This window comes from Phyllostomus hastatus, unplaced genomic scaffold (assembly GCF_019186645.2).
Source record: "Phyllostomus hastatus isolate PE091 unplaced genomic scaffold, TTU_PhHast_1.1 phas_contig_432, whole genome shotgun sequence".
Taxonomy (NCBI): Eukaryota; Metazoa; Chordata; class Mammalia; order Chiroptera; family Phyllostomidae; genus Phyllostomus; species Phyllostomus hastatus.
Window position 1 is genome coordinate 2782271 of NW_025333880.1, and position 12000 is coordinate 2794270.

Below are 12000 nucleotides of genomic sequence, written 5' to 3' on the forward strand. Positions count from 1 at the left end.
AAGAGCCCAGAAACATAACTACATAAATGCCTATCAATACAGTGGAAGAAAAATAGCCTTTTTAAAGAATGGTGCTACAGCAATCAGAGAAAATTTATTTAAAAAAAAACAGAATTTCAACCTAAAACTAACTCAAAGTGGATCCAAAATTTTATCCAAAAACTAACTCAAAATAGATCAACTACATAAGTATAAAGTATAAAATTTTTAGAAAAACACACAGTAAAAAAAAATTCTTGAAATCTAGAGATAGACAAAGAGTTCCTAGACTTGACACCAAAAACAATGATCCATAAAAAGGAAAATTGATCAATTCTATCTCATTAAAATTAAAAACTTATGCTTTGTGAAAGATCCAGTTAGAAGATGAAAAGACAAAGCCTGGTGTTTAAATACATAAAGCACTCTCAAAACTCAACCATACAAAAAAAAATTCAGTTAGAAAATGAGCAAAAAACATGAAGAGACATTTCACCAAAAAGAACAAAGGGATAGCAAATAAGCACATGAAAAGATGTTCGCCATCATTAGCCATTAGGTGAATACAAATTAAAACCACAGTGACTTATCCCTACACACCTGTCAGAATGGCTAAAATAAAAGAAGTGGCAAAAACACCCACTTCCATATCACTCCGACATTGCTGGTGAGAATGTAAGATAGTATACCTGTTCTGCAAAATAGTTTAGCAGTGTCTTTAAAAACTAAACGTGCAACTACATAATCACTCCACAATAGCACTCTTGGGCATTTACCCTGGAGAAATGAAAACATGTTCACATAAAAACATGTACACAAATGCTATAACAGCTTTACTTGTAAGAGCCAAAAAGTGAAAATAACTCCGATAGTCTTCACTGGGTGAATGGTTAAAAATCTGTGGTCCATCCATGTCATGGAATATTCTTCAGCAATAAAATGGAATGGATGTTTGATGCATGGAACACTCTGATAAATCTACAGAGAATTAGGATGAGTGAGAATGCAAATCCTAAAAGGTTACATACTGTATGATTCCATTTATATCATATTCTTGAAATGATAAAATCAAAGAACTGAGAACAAATAAGTGGTTCCCAGCAGGAGGTTGCTAGAGAGGAGTAGGGGCAGGAGGGAAGTGTGTGTAGCTGTAAAAGCACAATATGGGGACACCAGTGGTGGTGTAATTGTTCTGTATTGTCTTAATGTCAATATTCTGGTTGTGATATTGTTCTATAATTTTGCAAATGTTACCATTGGAGGAACCTGTGTATGTGGTACATGGGATTTCTCTGTGTTGTTTTTTGTAAGTGCATGTGAATCTACAGTTTTCTCAAAATACAGTTTAAATCTGCCCTGGCTGGTGTAGCTCAGTGGATTGAGCACAGGCCTGTGAATCAAAGGGTCGCTGGTTTGATTCCTAGTCAGGGCACATGCCTGGGTTGCAGGTCAGGCCCCGAGTAGGGGATGCATGAGAGGCAACCACACATTAATGTTTCTCTCCCTCTCTTTCTCCCTCCCTTCCCTTCTCTCTAAAAAAATAAATAAATAAAATCTTAAGGAAAACAACAACTTAAAAAAAAGTTTAAATACCTGCCCACACCAAAATACCAAAAGTTCTGGATTCTAATCCTATGTTCAGGTGATTTTTAGAAAGACAGTAAATTACACAGTTTCAGTTTACTCATTTATAAAATGGAGGAAATAATATGTGTACTATATCCTGGAATTGGGCAAATGAAGAGAAAATGTTTAAGAATTTGCACATAGCTACATACTTGGAACCAGACCTGGAACAGAAGGGACTGCAGTAATATTCATGGGTCTCCGTATTACTGTTTTCTGGATGATGGAGACCTTGGGTTGGACACTGAGGTGAGTGATGGGAAGCAGGACAGGAAGTGTGCCCCATACATCTTCCTCCTTCTAACATTCCACCCCTACCCCTCATCCCCTCAGCCCTACTTTTGTTTGTTTTCCAGACGAGAATTCTGAGGGATTTTGTAGGAGAAAAGGTGGGGTGAGGTTTGTTTTTTTGTTTGTTTATTTGTTTTTCTGTTTCACTGACTAGGAGTCTGGTAACCAGACAGGTTTAGTGACTTACTCCAGAGTTGAAGATTGTTGTGGTGAAGCTGAGAACAGAACCAAGACTATTGACCTTAAGTCCAGTGTGTTTTTTTTTTATTTTTTCACTAATTCAATCATGGTGTCTTGTATTTTTATTGAATTCTCAATATTTTTGTCAATAATGCAAATAGCTTCTTAAACAGCTAGTAATTTCTAAATAACATTTATTGTTGTATAGAGCCATAACTTTATATAATCTTCCTTAAACAGACCAGTTGAATTTGTTAACATGTTGGTAGTGGTGGTATGTGATCCTGTTTATAGGTGGACAGAATTCAAGGTGTGTCTTATACATCATTTAGAATACATATTTGGAAAAAGCCTGTTAGTGCCACCTAGTGGTTCAAGTGATGGATATTATATCAGTAATTCAAAAGACATTTTAGATTTCCCCATTTGTTAAGGCTGTTTCAATTAATATACTAAAAGTCATTGCAAACTCCCTCAGCCACTTTATTTCTATAATGTTTTAGGTGAAATGCTTTTCAAAATGCAAAGGAAAAGGCTCATTCCTAGTTTAGCTATAAAGTTTATCTCTCCTAATTAAAAACTTTGTTCTTTGATAGAGCAAATTACTTAGATGAATTATTTTCAAGCCCAAATTATTTGATAGCTGTAACTAATTTTAAATCAGAATAGTGAATCCTTACTTATTCCAGATCCTTGGATTCCTGTAAAACTAATAGGCAGGTTACTCTAGGTACTTAAAAGTCCTAACACATTCTTTTTCTTAAAAAAAAAATCTGTAATCTAGACTTTTTATTAAATTAAGTACTACTCTGTGTAAAAAAAATCTTGTGATCATGTTAAAACTCATATCATAGCATTGCAATTAGAATTAAGTGTACAACTTAACCATTTGAGCGTTTTATTGGGATTTATTCAATTCAGTTAAAAATGTTATACATCTAATAGGAAAATGAAGAAAAATGATTGAATCTAAATCTTCAGGTCATCTGTATTTGATGAACTTAATATAATAAACTTCTACAATTTATGTAAAAAGGGGGAGTTTTAACTCTTTGAAGTTTTCTAACAAACATACCTTTCTTTCAATGGACACCTATGCTCAACAGATATAATCCTTCTCCTAACATCAAAACAATTATCTGAACAGTCAAATGCATCTCAACAACTATTGAACCCTTACAATGCTTAATGACTTCTACATATTCTTACCATATAACAATTTTCTTTATTTAAGAGGAGTCATGAAAGGAGTGAATCATGAAATAATTTGTTTGCTTGAGATATTACTAACTTTAGAAGTTGCTGATCTTCTGGGATGGTCCACTTATCAAAGCTGTTTTCAGAACAATTATGACAATGATGACTAGATACTTAAGTACACAAAAAATCTTTGATAGACAAGGGTAAGGGAACTATTAACAAGTCTGTGGAGGGAAATTGAATAGGTCTAAGAACATAGGTTATAAAAATAGCCATAGAGAGAAATGGGACCAGTGACAAGAAAAGAAGAGAAACAGGTTTTTTGAACAGAAGTGAGATACCACCTTGGCAAAAGCAAAAAAAGATCTGAGATAATGCTCGAGAGAGGTGGACAAGGTTTAACAGGAGAAATTTGGAAAACTGACTGAAGTGCCTATTTAAATAAGTTTCAACCTGTGCAAATTATGCTTTCTGTTGTTACAAACTTGTTTTAATAATTGAATATTTTTAACCATTGACTAGAAGTATATTTTCACCCTGCCAATTCAAAAAATTATTAAGAAAATATAAAGCAGCCTGGCCAAGTAGCTCAGTCAGTTAGAGCATTGTCCTGATACACCAAAGTTTCAGGTTCAATCCCCAAGCAGAGCACATACAAGAATCAACCACTGAAAGCGTAAATAAACAGAACAACAATGTAATGTTTTTCTCTTTGTCCCTCTCTTACTCTCTTCCTCCCAGAAGTCATTTAAAAAAGAAAAAAGAAAAAGAAAATGTGAAGCAAATGTAGCCCATTTACAAATGCTAGCATCAGAGAAGGGTAGTACTCACTAGTTATGTCAAGCAAAATTAAGTTCTTTACGTAAGTTGCCAACAAATCGAAGTTATTTCCTGCTTTTAAAAAAATCTGAACGCTCTTGGAATACCCTTAGACTTTTCAGTTAAACAGTTCAGATGAATGTTGAAGACAGGTAGGAACAAGATAGGTTTTGAAGGAAAAGTACATGAACCTCTCATGTTGATTTCCTGAAGTTACATGAAATAGAAAGGGCGTTGGGTCAGACACTGTTTAGATCCAGGCTTCTTTGCTTATGGATGACCTGAGCTCATGACTTCAGTTTTCTCCTCTGTAAACTGAGAATTATTCTGCCTCTTAAGTTCACTGTGATGATTAAGTCATATAAATATATTGTGCATAAGGTGCTTATGAATGCTTAGCATGCAGTAGGTGATCAAGAAATATTCATTTCTTTTTTCCTTTGAGGCTAAACATACCAGGCAATATTAGTAAAGCAATCAACAAAGCATTCAGAGTTGTTTCCCATGATCTTTTGGTTTTACTGGCAAAGAAGTCATGAGCTGTTTTTAACGTTTCACATGAAATTCTTAATGACCTAAGAATCTATCATTACTCCTAGTTATAACAAGTAAATTTTTGTCTCTAAGGATTTATATTTTTGAAATATAATAACTATAAAATAGTGAACCTCACTTGTTCTATTTTAATTTGATGTCACAAATTCCTCCGTTTAGAGCTGACATGGAACTTTTAAGGAATAAGGGAGGGCAGAATCCAAGATGGTGGAGGAATAAGTGGAAGACACACTAACCTCCTCCCAGGATTAATATGGAATTACAACTAAATTGTAGAGAAATCATCCAGAATAACCAACTGAACTCTAGCTGGAGAGAAGCCTTATAACCAAGGACAGACAGAAGGAATCCCTTCGCCACAATGTGACTGGTAAGGACTGTGAAGGAGACATGACAGGGCTGGCTGGGCTCCCACGGGTGACAGCGGGTGCCAGAGGGGTGCTTCAGCAGCCAGGGGATCCCCCTGAGAGGTGTGGGGTCTAAACCCCAACCTGGGCTCCCCAGACTATAGCACCAGAGCTGGAAAGGAACCCAGATAATATCCAGCTGTGAAAAGCAGCAGGGTTTCTGTCTCCCAGGGAGAGACTGCTGGAGATACAGAGAGCCTCTTAAAAGGCCAAAGCACAAAATTTTGTTTGCAGCCACTTACTCTGGGCTCCAGCAAAGGGAGGGCAGAGTGGACAGGAGACACTTGGGGAGAGAACTGAAGGAACAGCTGCTAGGATCCCTGTGCTGAGTCATTCCCCACTTTGCAGGAGCTGTCCCTCTCAGGCAGAGCACTCCTCTCAGAATGGCATCGCTTGGGGGAAGCAATGCCCCTGCTCACAGGAATTACTCTGCCCTACCTTGTGGAGCTTAAGCTAGTTGCGGAGCACACATTGATTAGATTAGCAGGAGAATAGCAGTTTGGCAGCTGATTAGTTTAACAGTTAAAGCAGAAAACACAAAGAAGCCCAAATGGTAGGACAAAGAAACAGGCCCCAAATGAAAGAACAAGTGAATCTTTCTGAAAAACTAGATGAAATGAAGGCAAGCAATTTATCAGATAGACAGTTTAGAATACAGGTGGCAAACACAAGGCCCATGGGCCGAATCTAGCCCTCCACCTGGTTTTATCCAGCCCCACATCTTGTTTCTACCTGGCAGGACTGCTGAGCTCCTTGCCCCTAGTTAAGGAGTAGTTACATTTATACAGTCCTAAAATTACATTCAGCCCTTTGAAGGCAACCGTGAGGCTGATGTGGCCCCTGGTGAAAATGAGTTTGACACCCCTGATTTAGAGTAATGATAATAGGAATACTCAACAGCATGAAAAGAGACATAGAACCCATAAGAAAAGACCACTCAGATAAATAAATAAATAAATAAATAAATAAATAAATAAATAATGCAATGTCTGAAATAAAAAACACACTGGAGGAAATAAGCAGTAGGCAAGATGAAGCAGAGGATCAAATCAATGTTTTGGGAGACAAGGTAGAAAAATATAGCCAGGGAAAAATATAGTACAGGCAATGAGTAGCATAAATGGTAGGTAGAAAATAGAGGGAGATTAAGAATAGTGTGGGAAATGGAGAGGCCAAAGAACTTATATGTATGACCCATGGACATGAACTAAAGGGAGCGAGTGCGGGTGGGAGGGGGTGTGCAGGGTGGAGGGGAATAAAGGGGGGAAAATGGGATAACTGTAATAGTATAATCAATAAAATATATTTTGAAAAAGAAATACAAAAGAGTGTAAGAAAATATTATGAACAATTATATGCTAACAAACTGGACAACCTGGATGAAATGGATAACTTTGTAGAAACATACAATCTTCCAAACACAAATCAGAAAGAATCAGAGAATCTGAATAGACAAATTACACCTAATGAAATTGAAACAATAATTAAAAAAAACAACCTCCCAACAAACAAAAGCCCTGGACCGGATGGCTTCACAGGTGAATTTTACTAAACATTCCAAGAAGGACTAACACCTCTCCTTCTCAAACTATTTTATAAAATTCAAGAGGAGGGAAGGCTCCCAAACTCATTCTACAAGGCCAGAATGATCAAACTGAATACAGCAATGCATCAAAAAGATCCTACATCACAATCAAGTGGGATTTATTCCAGAATGCAAGGTTGGTACAATATTCATAAATAAATGTGATTCACTACATAAACAAAATAAAGGATAAAAACCACATGATCGTATCAATAGATGTAGCAAAAGCTTTTGATAAAATCCAGCACCCATTTATGATAAAAAGCCTCAGCAAAGTGAGAATAGAGGGACATACCTAAACATAATAAAGGCCATATATGACAAACCCACTGCCAGCATCATACTTAATGGGCAAAAACTGTGTTTCCCTAAGATTGGGAATGAGACAGGGATGTCCATTTTCACCTCTCTTATTCAGCATAGTACTCTAAGTCCTAGCCATAGCAATCAGACAAGAAGAAGGAATAAAAGGCATCGAAACTACAAAGGAAGAAGTAAAATTGTCTTTATTTGCAGATGACATGATACAGTACATAGAGAATCCCAAAGACTCTACTGAGAAACTACTAGAACTGATCAATGAATTCATCAAAGTAGCAAGATACAAAATTAATATCCAGAAATCAGTTGCATTTTTATATGCCAATAATGAACTAACAGAAAGGGAAATTAAGAAAACAATCCCATTCACAATTACTTCATAAAGAATAAACTACCTAGGAATAAACCTAACCAAGGATATAAAAGACCTATACTCAGGGACTTCCGGCCAAGATGGAGGTGTAGGTAGACACACTGTGCCTCCTGACACAACCAAAATAAGGACAACAACAATTTAGAAACAAGGTAACAACCAGAACTGACAGAAAATTGAACTGTACGGAAGTTGGACAACCAAGGAGTTAAAATAGACACGTTCATCCAGACCAGTAGGAGGGGCAGAGTCAGGCAGCTAGGCAGAGAGGGGTCATGGCACAAAAAGCAGTGGCACTGGGCAGGCAAGACTGCATGCAGCGGGTGGACCCTGGGTGTGCAGGCACTGGCTGGCAAACCCTGGGCCCAGGGTGTCAATGAGCAGACCCAGCGAGGCAGTGATTGTGAAGCGAGGCACTGCGTGCAACACGGCTGGCTGACCAGGCAGTCCCAGGGTCCCAGCACCAGGAAACAGAGCCTCGGTGCACTGATTGAAAACACCTGTGGAGGATGAGGCACAGAGAGAGACTCCCAGCCTCACAGGAGAGGTCGTTGGAGAGACCCTCGGGATCCTAGACCGTGCACAGGCCCACCCACATGGAAATTAGCACCAGAAAGGCCCAGTTTGCTTGGGGGAAGCAGCGGAGGGGTCTGGGATTCGACAGGGAGCAGAGCAGGTGTCACTGTTTCCTCTCTGACCCTTCCCCCACAAACAGCATCACAACCCAGCGAAGTGGATTGCCCCACCCTGGTGAACACCTAGGGCTGCTCCCCTCATATGTAACAGTCACAACAGGACCAAAAAAAAAAAAAAGGCCCAAACGGAAGAATGGATCAAAGCTCCACAGCAAATACAACTAAGTGACTAAGAGATAGCCAACCTGATAGCCAATCAGATGCACAGTTCAAAGCACTGGTGATCAGGATGTTCACAGAATTGGTTGATTTTGGTCACAAATTAGATGAGAAAATGAAGGCTATGATAAGTGAAATGAAGGAAAATGCACAGGAAACCACTAGTGATGGGAAGAAAACTGGGACTCAAATCAATGGAGTAGACCAGAAAGAAGAAAGAAACAACCAAACAGAAAAGAATGAAGAAACAAGAATTCAAAAATATGAGGAGAGGCTTAGGAACCTCCAGGATATCTTTCAGTGTTCCAACATCTGAATTATAGGGGTACCAGAAGGGGAAGAGGAAGAGCAACAAGAGGAAAACTTATTTGAACAAATAATAAAGGAGAACTTTCCAATTCTGGCAAAGGAAATAGACTTCCAGGAAGTTCAGGAAGCTCAGAGAGTCCCAAAGAAGTTGGACCCAAGGAGGAACACACCAAGGAACATTATAATTACATTACCCAAGGTAAAAATGAAGGAGAGAATTCTAGAAGCAGCAAGAGATAAGGGAACAGTTACCTACAAAGGAGTTCCCATCAGAATGTTAGTTGATTTCTCAAAAGAGACCCTGCAGACAAGAAGGAGCTGGAAAGAAATATTCCAAGTCATGAAAGGCAAGGACCTACATCCAAGGTTGCTCTATCCAGCAAAGCTTTCATTTAGAATGGAAGGGCAGATAAAGTGCTTCTCAGATAAGGCCAAGTTAAAGGAGTTCATCATCACCAAGCCCTTATTATATGAAATGTTAAAGGGACTTACTTAAGAAAAAGAAGATAAAAAACATGTATAGTAAAATTACCACAAACTCACAATTACTAACAACCACACCTAAAACAAAAACAAAAGAAACTAAGGAAACAACTAGAACAGGAACAGAACCACAGAAATGGAGATCACATGGAGGGTTGGCAACAGGGGAGTGGGAGGAGGAGAGAGGGGGAAAAGGTACAGAGAACAAGTAGCATAGATGGTAGGTAGAAAATAGACAGGGGGAGGGCAAGAATAGTATGGGAAATGTAGAAGCTAAAGAACTTATGACACATGGACATGAACTAAAGGGGGCAATGTGAGTGGGAGAGGGTGTACAGGGTGGAGGGGAGTGAAGGGGAGAAATGGGACAACTGTAATAGCATAATCAATACATTTTAAAAACAAACAAAAAATAAATAAAAAAAATAAAAGACCTGTACTCAGAAAATTATAAGACACTGAAGAAAGAAATAGAAGAAGGTACAAATAAATGGAAGCATATACCATGTCTATATGGATAGAAAGAATTAACATCATTAAGATGTCCATACTGTTCAAAGTAATATACAGATTCAGCACAATTCCTATCAAGATTCCAATGATGTATTTCAAAGAACTAAAATGAATATTTCAAAAATTTATATGGAACCACAAAAAGCTCCACATAGCAACAGCAATCCTAATAAAAAACAACAAAGTTGGAGGAGTCACACTGCCTAATATCAAACTATACTACAAGGCCATAGTAATCAAAAAAGCCTGGTACTGGCATAAAAACAGACATGTAGATCAATGGAACAGAAGAGCGAGCCTGGAAATAAACCCACACCTTTATAGTCAATTAATATTTGACAGAAGAAGCAAGAAGATATGATGGGCTAATGATAGTTTATTCAATAAATGGTGTTGGGAAAATTGGACAGATGCATACAGAAAAATGAAACTAGACTGCCTTCTTATACCACACACAAGAATAAATTCAAAATGGATCAAATATATTTCTAAACTGCTTAAAGTTCAGCTTGCCACATGTATGGCTTAGTTTCAAAAATTAATTCAGATGAGCACCTGTTAATCTATTGTTATTCTGTGTGAAAAAGAATATTTTAAAAAGCTGCTGACTTAAATGTTAGGCCTGAAACCATAAAAATCCTAGAAGAAAACATAGGCAGCAAAATCTCAGACATTGCTTGTAGAAATTTTTTGTTGGCAATATTATATCTCCCCAGGTAGGGGAAACAAAAGAAAAAATAAACAACTGGGACTACATCAAGCTAAAAAGTTTTTGCACAGCAAAGGAAAACAGCAACACAATAAAAAAACAACTCACAGAATGGGAGAACATATCCACCAATACATCTGATGAGAAGTTAATATCCAAAATTTATAAAATACTTAAAAACTCAATACCAAAAAAACCAAACCACCCAATTTAGATATGGGCAAAGGACCTGAATAGACACTTCTCCAAAGAGGTCATACAGATGGCCAATAGACATATGAAAAGATGCTCAACGTCACTAATCATCAGAGAGATGCAAATTAAAACCACAATGAGATATCACCTCATACCTGTCAGAATGGCCATCATCAATAAACCAACCAACAAGTGCTGGAGAGGATGTGGAGGAAAGGGAACCCTTTTGCACTGTTGGTGGGAATGCAGACTGGTGCAGCCACCATGGAAAGCAGTATGGAGATACCTCAAAAAATTAAAAATGGATCTGCTTTTTGACCCAGCTATCCCACTCCTGGGAATATATCTGAAGGAACCCAAAACACTAATTTGAAAGGATATATGCACACTTATTTTTATGGCAGCATTATTTACAATTGCCAAGATACGGAAGCAGCCCAAATGTCCATCAGTAGATGAGTGGATAAAACAACTATGGGACATTTACACAATGGAATTCTACTCAGCTGTAAAAAAAGAAGAAAATTTTACCCTTTCTAACAATATGGGTGGACCTGAAGAACATTATGCTAAGTGAAATAAGCCAGCCAGAGAAATACAAATACCATATGATTTCACTCACGTGTGGAATCTAATGAACAAACTAAATTAACAAGGAAAATGAGCACAGACTCATAGATAGAAAGCAGGTGACAGATGTCGGGGGGTGGTTAGGAGGTGGAGGGATTGAGGAAAAAGGAATAAGGGCTCATGGACATGGAAAACAGGGTGGTGATTGCTGGAGTGAGAGGGCTATAAGGGGACTAAATAGTAATGGAAAAAATACAATAAAGATTAAATTAAAAAAATAAAGAATAAGGGGATAATAAATATGTAGGCTACAAAAAGAGCACTTCTGTTTATAGAATCATTATCAACCAAATGTGATATGTTGGTGTCAAAGCAATTTTTGTACTGAGGTTTAAGAAAATACTCTTGCTTCCATTAACATTTGCAAAGATGTATAAATGAACATAGATTATGATTTAAAAAAATTTTATTTGACTCACTACCCCTTTTAATGTTATTACCATCCAAACCCATTTATAGCATTTAATCAGTTATAGCTTGTTTATGGTAATATGGTAATAAACATGCTATAACTGATTAAATGTCACTATTGAGAAATTATGTCCATATCAGGGATCCTCAACTACTGTTGAAATACTCCCTTTCATATTAAGTTGTGCTATAGACACACTCACTCTTTACTCAGTGGTTTACTGATGAACTTAGCAAAAGAAAAAAAATGGTTGGCATACTAATAAAGGACAAATTCAGCTCCCTTAAAAAAATCTGGCAATATTTAAAGTAAAATTATACTGGAAATTTTAACTAAACTTTAAAAAGTTTATCTATTTTTAGCTAAAGCTTATCTATTTTTAGAGAGAGGGGAAGGGATGGAGAGAAACATCAATGTGATATAAGCCCCAACCAGGAACCTAGCCCGGGAATCAAACCTGCAACCTAGGCCTGTGCCCTGACCGGGAATTGAACTGGTGACCTTTCCTTTGAGGGACATGCCAACCAACCAAGCCACATGGTCAGGGCCTAACTAAACT